We start from the raw sequence: 12,326 nt of genomic DNA, 5'->3' as shown, positions 1-12,326 counted from the left end.
GTGGCTGTGGCTGTGGGAAGAAGGAAAAGAAAATGCACGGGCCTGCTACAGGCCCTGTAGCTGAGCCGCCTCCGCTGCTTCATGCGTACAAAAGAGAAAATAGAGAAGAAAGAAAAATAAGAGGGAGAAAAAGTGCCGACGATTACGTTACTTCCTAATGCGAAATTTGAGCGCCGCTCATCAGCTGTTTCACCCTTTCGATAGATTGAGTCAAAGATTTCGAGCAAGAAACGTATGTACAATTACAGACGTTTCTTAATTTTTCACACGTTCAAGAAACACTCCACTAACAGTTCTAGGCTGTCACGGAAGTAGCTTTCCGGTCGGAGAAATGAAGAGAGCCAATAAGCTGTCGGGAGTTTGCGGGAGGCAGCGCGTGGACCTTCAGGAATGTTGCGCGACGAATAGATAGTAGCGACTGACTGGTGCCGCTGACGCCACCTAGCAAGTGAAGAGAACGTCACTGCATTTCGGCTTGGGATGCACGCACCGTGATCCGCTGATAAACCGGAGAGCACCCTCGCCGCCCCGCAGAAAAAATGGGGGTGGGGGGTGCGGGGGAGCACGCGCAGCATACGTACGGTCGCCGCCACGGAGTATACGGGATGGGGGTGCGGGAAGAAGCGCGCACTGCCCCAGATGCGGAGCTGGTTACAAAGACAAAGCCTCCGACGCCAATGCCAACGACGACGCGAAAGGCACAAATGGGCGTCAAAGAGCTGCGCTCTAGAAGACGCGCGCCGTAACAGCCGCCGTCCAACACCGAAGCGGTGGCGTGTGCAATGATGATCTACAACAGATAGAAATTCGGTGGCAGGCTAGCTTCCCGCCTTAATTAGCGGTGATCTACCTGTCCCAGCCCCATCAGGACCGGGACCAGCCACCCTTCCCCGCCTCCTGTGCGATGTCAGTGCACGTTAAAGGTCCTCGGGCGGTCGAGATTAATATGTTGCCCTCCACTACGGCGCCTCTTTCTCGCTGTCCAGTTTCACTCCCACCTTCATCCCTTTCTCTCCGGCGCGGTTCAGGTGTCCGCTGAACGTGTGACTGATACTGCGCCTTTCCATTCCTGTGAAACAATTATTATTATCGTTTTGTCAATTCTTGTGTGGTAGCGTATTATGTAACTAGAAGCGCCCCCTAAAGACCCCTTTGTTTTTTTTCTCAATAAACGCCACTCCCAAAATGGGGTAGGCCAGAATCTTCTCATCCTCTCACCATGGCGTCCGCACTCAGTCGTACCACTGTCATGATCCTAATCTGTAGTCATCCAGATATATCAACCACCAGTAGGTGGCCAGCACATCAGGTTATAGTAATCGATTCGCAAGATGATGCCACATTTCGCATTGCATTTATCGTTAATACTGGCGTAGGTAGTTGCCACCGCTAGCGACAGCTGCCGATTTCGCAATACCACGCCTCCAATAAGACGCCTCTGCAATACGACGTCTCGCATTTCACTCGGGCAGAAGTGCAATACGTACGATTATTAACACAGTTTAGGCTGAGCTCTTCCACAAAGGTAGGTTATCACCTGTTCAGCTCCTAGCAATACAACACATGTCCACAGCGGCAGTGAGTGGCCGAAATACCTCACCATTTCTTCGAGACCTGCGAGTGAGGTGAATATGCTTTTCACGGCTTCCCTCGCCTTCTCGGCGTCCATTGGTGGCTTCCTTCGTGCACCATGACGGGGAGGACGATTTTCGGCCTGGGAACGAGAGTTCAATAAGGTGAGCTCCGCGCAAAGGGAGTAAGAAGCTTCCCTACAACTTCATGCTTATGTTAAATGTTTGCACATTTTTTGCACGAGACGAGAGCAGGATGCTCCTGAAGTTACCTCTGATGCTGTAGCGACAACTCAAATCTACTGGTGGTTTCATTCTTGTTAAAAATTATGAGGCAGAGAAAAAAAAAAAACGGAGGTCCAAATTGGTTTTCGCATCTTCTTTTGAACGGAGTGGATCAGTGAGGATATCATTTGTTACAAAATAGTTTCAAATGCAAGCTATTAATAATAAAATAAAATGTTTATGGTAAAATCATGATAAAAAGCACTCTTCGATATCATGAAAGGGACAAGAGTCATCAGGTTAAAAATTAGAGGTTCTTTTAGATATCCTTAAAAGAATGGTGAGAGCCTAGCCTTTTCTCCTATCATTTGCTTCTCATCGGTCGCTTCTTACCGACCCGTTACAGTGCTACATGCCGTTACAATTGATTTATACAAAAGGCCCTGTAACAAAATTTCTTCGGCTAGTGGGAGTTCCCTAGCGAAAAAACCCTATGAGTCACAATAACCTCATACAAACTTCTCATACTAAACTCATACTAAACTCGTATAAATCTCATATAATCTCACATAAATATCATTCAATGTATGACAAATATATGAGATTGTATGAGATATGTATGAGTTTAGTACGAGTTTAGTATGAGAAATTTGTATGAAGTTATTGTGACTTATAGGGTTTTTTCACTAGGTTTGGACGGTACATCATCACTCCTGTCGCATGGCGTTCCTTGACGCGCGTTCAAGTGCGAGATTGCACATGGTAGGAACGCTAATAAGAACCCTTCTCGAGGAACCTCACGGAATATGACATATATCCCGCGCAACTCTCGCGTACGGGATTTCGTTCCATGAGCCTATAGGCAACCTGCACTGCCTAGAGGGCACTGACTTTTTTCCACTGTGAACCTCAAAAAGTCTGCTGTTAGTCGCTTGGTTTGCAATAAACGACCGAGAATATTCAGCAGCATTATAGATACGCGTGTGACAGATAACCTTCTTGCCCAGGTGCTCTCAATGTAGCCCCAGTTATCTGACACACGCCATGAAAAGCTTCAGAAGAGCGTGCAATCTGATACTTGTAAGCTCATGCAGGTGACGTGAAAACGCCCTACGAAGCCGCCTCAAAAGTATTTGTTTGATCTTTTTGCTAGGATATGTGTTACGGCGCGGCGATCGACACAGGTAACTTCATTCCAAGAATGGTTTCCGCCTTAAAACTTCGCCAAGCGCTGATTTATGCCCACATCTGCACTTAAAAATGCGGCCTACACGGACACGCAGCAATACACTATCAAGTTCACTTCAAGTGCGGATGGGTTTGCTTTTACGCTCTCGACATTGTCCTTGACTTACGTCACTACCCTACTTAAATACCGAAAGTTTAGGGGGCAATAACTTCATTAAGCCTCATCTAATCGCATAGACTCTGATACGGCTCACATCATTATCATAAAATGTCGTACATAATTTACGATAATGTGCAAGAAACTATGAGACCTCACGCAATTATGTGCGACTTGTATGTGATTTCTGATGTGAATTGAGTGAGATTGTGTGAGAAAATGTGATGTTATTGCCTCATACATTTTTTTCAGTAGGGATAAGTTCGCGCATTTCGCGAGCAACGCGCTCAATAGTGTGGCTGTTCCTACTTAAATCGGGTAATCAGCCGAATAATAGTTTGGTGTAGCCATGAGCAACTCAAGAGGGCTTCACCACAAAGATTAGTTCGTCGGGTTTCGAAACTTGCCTTAGCACGACACATTTTTCTTCTCTACATGATGCTTCGCTCGCGAGTGCTCCATTCGAAAAGTATCGAGAAGCTTGTACCGAACCATTACAATATTTGCAAGAATACCCTAGAAAAAAACCATAACCTCATACAAATCCTCATACTAAACTCATACTAAACTCGTAGAAATCTCATATCACATCATACAAATCTCATTCAGCGTGTGAGATATATGTGAGATTGTATGACATTTGTGTGAGTTTAGTATGAGAAATTTGTATGAGGTTATTGTGACTCATACGGCTTTTTTATAGTGGTATAGTGGTATATATACCACTATAATAGACTCTCATGCCCTATGAGTATCTCTTGTGCTTGCTCTGTGAACATGCACAGGACAAGACTGCGCAGCCGCACAAGTGGAAGATTTTGCGCGCTGTTTTCTGCAGTTCGTTAGGCCGCAGAGAGACAGAGCGACAGAACTGTTGTGTAGCCTTCTCCAAAAGAACCTCTACAGCAAATTTTGTCCCCCCGCTTTAATGCTTGTATTCGTATAAAAGAGTTTACGTTAACAAACATGGGTGCATACTCGGAAATGTTGGTCGAGTGGCAGCGTTTACTCAGCTGTCTCGTTTTTTAAAGCATTATATGTGAATTGTGTCCTTCCTGACGCACCTGTGCGGCCTGCCTTCAGATCACATTCTCTCGGATAGGATGTCTGAAAAACACTTTCTTGAGAACTGATGTCATAATAGCGCTCGACTCATCTGCCGTGGGACCTGAGCTCGACCGCGATAGCCGTGATCAGCTCACTTGGTGTGTCGGATCTTACGGTCCGCAAATAATCGCATGTAATCTAAATTATTTGGATCTCGCCACTATGGCGTCCCTCATAGCCGGTGTAGCTTCTTGACGTTAAAGACCATAAGAAATAAAATGGGGGATGGCACATTTTTCTCTACACGTTCGCAGAGGCCAGCTGAATGGTTTTTAAAGCTAAACTAAAAATAATAAAAACATACAATCGCGGTAAGAAAATTTCCAAAGTCCTTGGACAGTGTTTTTTTTCCCGCTGAATATAGAAAATGAAGAAAGCCGCTCTTTAAGCTTTCCATATTTCGATTTCTGGCATTCGCATTAATAGTAGCTGCGTAGTTTTCAGTTGAAATCTGTACATTTGCATCAGCGTTGGTAATGAAAAGTACCGGAGAAGTGGCGGTTGGAGTAGGAGAGGCTGGTCCATTTGGGGATTCCGCTGCCATGTTGACGGACGAAATCACTGGAGACACTTGATTGCTTGCAATGGCCGTCGCTTCCTTGCCGTCTGGGAGGAACTTTGCGGCAGCACTGGTGGCTGATAAGCCCCCCGAGCCTTCGGAACGTACGCTTGGAATTGCGTGTGCACGTCCGAAAGAGGAAACGTATTCAGAACCAGGCGGCGAAAGGCATTCGGGTGTTTCCGCGTCTGGTGGTGTCAGAGTGGGGCCAGCAAGACCAGGCGTTGCGGTCGAGTCTATGGCCGAAATCTCCTTATAGGTTTCGGTGTTTGTCGTAAGCCCAGTGGACGCAGCTACAGACGAGGGCTTTGCAGCGTGTTCTCGACTGGGCGGGAGTTGAGGCTCGTGCTGGCGCCTTTCTCTAAGTCCGCACTTAACGCTGGTTTTTGGTCGTGCCTGGGCAAACGCAAGTTATTGAGATGTGAGCGTTCTCAATGTCTTGTTTTAAAATGTAACAATGCGAAAAACCCTAAAGACTGTCTGACACTTAAACTCCAGACTTAAGGAGATTACACGATGGTCTTAATGGCTTCCTAGCGTGTTTTTACTCGCAGATCCCTGTTCGCAAATGCGCATGTTGTCACTCATTCACTAACCTGTTTAGTTGGCTTCTATCTCACGCATATGCTCAATGCCATATATATAGATGTGAGCAATCGTATCATGTGAAACACAATTCGATATTGGTATAAAGCTCCGCCATACACAGCCATTCCAACGTGCATTCTTGGCCTAGCAGTAGCATGTCTTACTCGGTATAGAGAGTGCACTCCAACTGTGGGAGTTGGGGGGGGGGGTGACGCACCTAATCACCAAGACACTAGCTTCATCCTTACTAGATATGTCTGACGACAATTAGTTCATCATCATCATCATCATCATTAGCCTGACTATACCCACTGCAGGGCGAAGGCCTCTCCCATATTTCTCCACTTAACCCGGCTCTGAGCTAGCTGCATCCACTTGACTCCTGCGAACTTAATCTCATCCGCCCACCTAACTTTCTGCCGCCCCCTGCTACGCTTTCCTTCCCTTGGAATCCAGTTTGTTACCCTCAGCGACCATCGGTTATCCTCTCTTCGCACTACATGTCCTGCCCATGTCCATTTCTTCTTCTTAATTTCCACTAGAATGTCGGTAAATTGAGTTATTTCTCTGACCCTCTCTGCACGCTTTCTATCTCTTAATGTTACCCCTACCATTTTTCGTTCCATAGCCCTCTGGGTTGTCCTCAACTTAAGTAGAACTCTCTTGGTTAGCCTCCACGTTTCAGCCCCATAGGTGAGTACAGGCAAGATGTAACTGTTGTACACTTTCCTCTTGAGCGATACCGGTAAGCTGCTAGTCATAATCTGCGAGTGCTTGCCAAATGCGCTCCATCCCAATCTTATTCTTCTTGTTATTTTCTTTTCATGGTCCGGATCAGCGGTTACTACCTGTCCTAAGTAGACATACTCGCCTACTACTTCCAGTACTTCGCCACCTAATGTAAACTGCTGTTCCTTCCTGAGGCTGTTGAACATTACCTTAGTCTTGTGCATATTGATTTTCAAGCCTACCTTTCTACTTTTTCTGTCTAGGTCGTCAATCATTATTTGCAGTTCATCCCCCGAGTTGCTCAGCAAGGCAATGTCATCAGCAAATCGCAGATTACTGAGGTATTCTCCATCTACCCTTATCCCTAACTGCTCCCATTCCAAATCTCTGAATACTTCCTCTAGACAATTAGTTAGTTTAGCGAAATTGCCCCTGGAGCTCGTAGGTTATACATATATACGTAGGCTACCAAAATTATAAATATTAACTGCTTGGACTGCGCAGATCCTTAGTTATGCAGCGAGTAGAATGAGCTAGCAGAAACTAAACATAGAATTCGCAGCTGAAGCCAAGATTAGAGCGACCAGTTGAGCGCGTAGTTGAGAGATCGCGCAGCTGCTATGCTAGTCCCGTGGATGGACTATGTCGCCCATACTCTTTGATGCAAGTAGTAGGGCTACACTGTTTATGCGAAGCACTCGCAGTTTATGCCGCTAAAACACCAGAACCATGCATGTCACCGAGTATAGGCTGATATTAAGTTTTCTCTATTTTTCGCGCCTTTTATACACTTCCATATGATCGCGTTACTTTAAGCAATCATTTAAGGACATCTTCAAAAACATTTTATTGATGATTGCTAAAAAAGAAGTCGAAAACTGCCTCCCAACAGGGTTATGAACGCTTGAAATAAGCACAGATTGAAAGCTGTTTTAGGGTTGACTTTTTGTCTCTACGCGGAAATAGCGCTGTAATTTAAACAAGGTTTTGGCTGTGGCAAATCTATGGAGTGCCACAACTAGCGCTCGATAAAAAAAGAAACAATAAACAAAAACAAAAAAAAAAACACTTGACCAAGGAGGGCCAAACAGTCACTTATCAAAGTAAAAAGGCAAACCTGTGGCTCTGAACCCAGATTTGCGGTCACCGGTGAACCCGAACGATCTGCCGATGCTGGCAGCGGCGTTCCCATCTTGATTGATTTGCCTCGAATCTGCCGCCCTTCAAGCTCTCCTGCTGCTGGGCTCCCTGTGACCGTTGAGGGTGCAGAATCGTCCGGCAGTTGGCGAGCACCTTCTTCAGACTTCTTTTTGTGGGGCATGCCGCCGGCGTCGGTGGCCGTAGGCTTCACATCGGCCGCCTTTGAGCTGACACCAGTCCGCGAAGACGGGGAGCGTAGTGGAAAAACTGACTTTGCGGTAGCACTCTCTGCCCCAGTGTCACGCCTATGCTTCCCACCATGACCGATCTTAGAGCTCGGTTTGGGCATAACTACCTGGGCACAAACATTCATGGAAGTTGTACACGTTGTTGCATATCCTTCATAGCAATGTTTATGCCCTGAGGCAATAAATATCGAAAAAAATATATAAGCTGTATTTAGATGTATTCCAAAAACAGAAGCTACGTCCATTATGTTCCGATCTATCAAGTACAAATTAGGCAAAGATTGCGTACAAGTAAGCGCATCATATTTGAAGTGCGCTTGGCCTAATGAGTAACACAGTATTTGAAGCATTGCGCATTTCCTCTCGGGAAATAACCTAATGCACTTTAGTTTCCGCATCATCCACGTGGCAATAAAGGTATTCTATTGCAGCGCGCTCTCAAACAAAAAGAAGCTCGAATGTGGTTTAGGCACGCCTTAATAGGAAAACACGATAGAGCATTTGCCTTCCTATCCTGTTCTATTGTACGCCACTTAAGTACTCGGGCATATGCTGCTACGCCATAAACACACCACTCGCAGTTTCTAGCTGGGCCAACACAGCTGAACCAATAAGTCAGTTTCTGAATGTAGCGCGCTCGATTTGCACTCGCACCGCTTGAATCTCATCCCAACACTAAAAATTGTGCCGCGAGAGAAATTCGTCAGTTGGAATCCGTTCTGCAGTGCTACGACGGTTACTTTCTTTGTCCGGGCTCGGCACAGGTGAGCCACAACTTTCCTGGTAGGACGTCATTTGGAAATGGTGGGAGTTTAAGCATGGTTCGAACATAGTGATACGAGCCATATAGCTCTCTCGCAGACTTTTCAAGCAGTTTGCCAAGGTTTACACAATTTGACGGCTTGAATGAGGGAGACGCTCAAGCTTCAGCTTAAAAGTAGGAGGTGGAAGCGCCTTCAAAATGGCAATTGGGTAACTAATTTTGTATTAACGCGAAAGCATTACTAGGCTACGTCGGCAATGTCCTGTCCGAAAAATAGTCCGCCGTTTTGTCGTTCTCAGCTGATTTAGGATAAAAAATGGTTGTGAGCAATAGAGGATAATATAAGGATGCTGTGGTTGAAAAATTAAGTGGATAGAGTTATTACTTAATAAATCCAAAATGTAAAATTACAATCAAACATACGCCCCATTAACCATACAACTAATGTCGAAGTCAATGGATGTGACGACACGCCAACCGGAAGTGGATTTGTTTCTGACTGATTAATTTGCTATCGAGAAAGGAAGGCGCAATATTTTCCACACTTTCTGTGGGTGGACACCTGGCTCGCGCCTTATGGTATGGGACGGAAGGGGTAGTGAAAGCTGGAAATATTTAACGTGCAGTGATATTGCACAGCATGTAGACGCCTGTTTGTTTCGCCTCCATCTAGACACAGCTGCCGGTGGTAGGGTTCGAGCCCGGTTACTCCGGCACAGTAGTCGGGCATCTTAAACACTGCACCACCCCGGCGAGGCATTAACCTGCTGGTATTATCCGGGGTTTAACCTTTTAGCCCCATGGTACCATTGTGAAAACACTCTATCCACTTCAGGAGATGAGGACTGTGATATGGCGGCCCAATCAGCAGTCACCAAGCGCAAGTAATATCATTATTGGGCTCGACGATTTCATGTGTGCTGTTGCACGAAAGCCATTGCGTGCCAAATACCATCAAACTGTCGCAGCTAAAATATAAACGAATTACAGCTATATAAGAAAAACCAAAGCAGACTGAGGTGCTTAGAGATTGAGCGTCTCGTAGAGTGTAGAAAATGCATTTAACGTTCCATAAGCTACAAATTGCAGTGCTCCCGAACCCCCAACTTTACAGCAGGTGGCACCGAGAAATTTGCAGCCCCAGGTGCAAACGTTACGAGGGTTCTATATTTGGACAACCTGATAGAACAGACGACTCTTGGGAGGTACTGCTTCTCAAACAGGACGAAAAGGGACAACTTGAATTCATCTGTCTCGTCTTAGCCGCTGCTGAGATCCAGGAGATCCCGGTAGACGGCTCACAACTGGGACCGAGCTACGTCGCGGATCCTCGAACCTTTTAACGGGTGGAAATAAATGCTATTTCTCTGCCTCTCTTACGTTCTCTATCTGGCGCTTTGCGTCCAGGAGAAGTTATGAGCATAGTAGTACGGGAACACTGACGCGCAAGCTGCAGACACTATTTGCGCCTTAGTTTCTCGAGTAGTGTTAAATGCTGCTGTCAACAGCTCTCACATCAGCTTACCCATGGCACTCTGCGTACAATTTGCGATTACAGCTGCAAAGGAATATCGGAGAATGTTCTTTCTATGACATCAGGGTAGGCTTAAGTGACGCCTATACGCGAGTCAAGAAACCAGAGCGACAACGGACTTCCCCTATATTGCCGACGCGTTCGTTAATCGGCAGACACAGAAATGACAGCACAAAACTAGGAAGAGGTTCGTGCGTGTACCTTTTCGTAAGGGGTGGTTTGGCTGCAACTCCAGGAGGACGGCCGTAAATGTTGCCCGTGGTGGACCAGTTCTTCTCGAAGCACGTGACGCACAAGAAAGAAGCGTGCCGAAGCGCACGTTCATTCTCTTCTTCTTCTCCCTAGCTCCCAGAAAGTCGTCGAACATGTTAGAACGGCGAACCTTTTTCTTTTAATTTGTTGCCCCTTTTTTTCTTTTTACGTAAACCTTGCAGCCCTGAGCCAATAAAAAACGTTATAAAAATACGGACCCTTTCATTCATTTAATCACGGAATATCGTGCAGCAGCAGGCTGTTTCGACAGGATTGTGCTTGCTGTGTCTCAATTATTAAACGTTATTTTGCTGTGTAAATCAGGTGGCCATGGTACCAGACCTCACACTGCATGGGTTTCCCAGTTCTCAAAGCACTGCAGAATCTGCATTGGAGAAACGGGACAGCCGTAGTGTTGCTTTTGCACACGGTACATCGCGGGCCTCTTGTCGAATACAACTAGCGTTTCGCTGGATCGCACCGAAGCTCACTACGCAGTCAGCTATCAACGTTAAAATAAGCTGGTGCTGCTAAAGTGTTGAAATGTTACCAAAATGATTAAATAGCCCCTCCTAATTGTCCTATTCGAGAGGGGATTCCATTATGCCACTGTGAAGTGCGGACACGACAAGCATGCCCATTGTGCTTGGCTCCTTCAAGGCGACGACCCATCGTCGACACCCGGAAGCAGCGCGACAAAGAGCCGGACATCAGTTAGACGCCGCACCGATACCAATTAACGCAGGTGGGACCGATCGGAAGTCCCGGAAGTCCCGGAAAAACGCCTGATTTCCCAGGATCAATCGCCGAAGACGTGAAGGTACCAAAAGGTGTTATCGAGGACTGGCCAACAGCAAAGAAGGGAAAGGCGGTTCGACTGCACGCTGGTGGGCCTGTGACCTTGAGGCAGGAACCAATGGCACGGCTGGGCTAAAGTCCCTAGATCCTTTTAAAAAGAAACTTTTTGATTTTTTTTTTGTTAAAAACGGATCTAGGGACTTTAGGCTGGGCGAGGACGTTGGCGGCGAAAGGCTTGGTCGCAGTATCCTACATCATCTCGCATGACTGTAGTGAAGCGCGATTTAGTTCTTGCCCAAACATCCACCTTCAGTGGGACCGCCGCCATCGTCCGCGGCAGCACTGCCTCCACCGCAGTAAACACCGCCGCGCCGGCCGTGCCCTTCGAGCCTTCCGAAGACTGTCCGCGACTGCAGTACAGCAGATCCCTTGCACCTGTGTCAGAAAAGCATGCTAAAACTTGTTTTTGTTGTAATAATTTTAGACCCCGGAAAAGTCAACCTAAGATATAAATATAAGTGCTTTTTTGTGAAATGTTGAGCCGTACGAAGGTGTAGTTTTTCAACAGAATTGCTAAGCGGGCGAGTTGGTGATACACGGGTAAAAATAAAACAGCGGAAAACACACAGACGAAATAAAAACAGACACCACAAGCGCTTGTGGTGTCTATTTCTATTCTTTCGCCTGTGTGTTTTACGCTGCTTTATTTTTAACCGTGTTGTTTTTGCTTACATTCTTCGGCCGGTGCGGTGCCGGACCTTGTTCTTGTACGCTAGCTCATCACCGAAAATAATTTCCTTTGCCACAAAACAATGGGTTTAGGAGAAAGTTTCATGATCGAGTGGCCTTTTTACTAAAGAGCCCCGCTGCTAACCAACAAAACTGCCGTCCGCTGTGGCTTCGATGCTAAGCAATGTAGGCCTAGCGACGATTACGGAGAAACAGATGGTCAGAGCGCCGTCGTCCGCCGCCGAGCTCGAGGGGGGCAGCACCGTTGCTGTAAGCTTGCGGCATCCTGTGCTGTAAGCCTCATGAGCTTATCGCCTACTTTTATAGTGTGGCTGCGGACAGGCTTGGGCCTGTCGTGTTGGGTGCCTTGACGTAGCGTGCCGCACCATATACACTACGCTGCTGCGCTGTCAGATGGTACCCGAAGATTGCTTATAAAAGCGCCGTCGCACGACACTCTATGGAAATTTAATGTGTTGCTTTTGAGACGTGTTTCAGTGTACAATGTGTACGTTATTCGAACGGGCCAGCTCATGCGGCTTTCGTACTCGGGCGCCGACGTCCTCCTGAATCTCGCCCATAGGCGCAGTGGTACTGCCTAGGTTAAAAGCGCTAGCAGAAATCAAAAAGCAGTTTGCGGTAACCGCGGTTAGCGTAATGAGTGCTGTTTGGTCCACCACATCGGCTTCGCGTAACCGCAGCTGATGGTGCTCAAGCACAGAACATGCAGCAGACGAT

This window comes from Amblyomma maculatum, chromosome 10, assembly GCF_055883805.1.
Source record: "Amblyomma maculatum isolate TAMU_Amacu chromosome 10, ASM5588380v1, whole genome shotgun sequence".
Classification (NCBI taxonomy): domain Eukaryota; kingdom Metazoa; phylum Arthropoda; class Arachnida; order Ixodida; family Ixodidae; genus Amblyomma; species Amblyomma maculatum.
Note: the sequence above shows the minus strand (reverse complement) of the source record.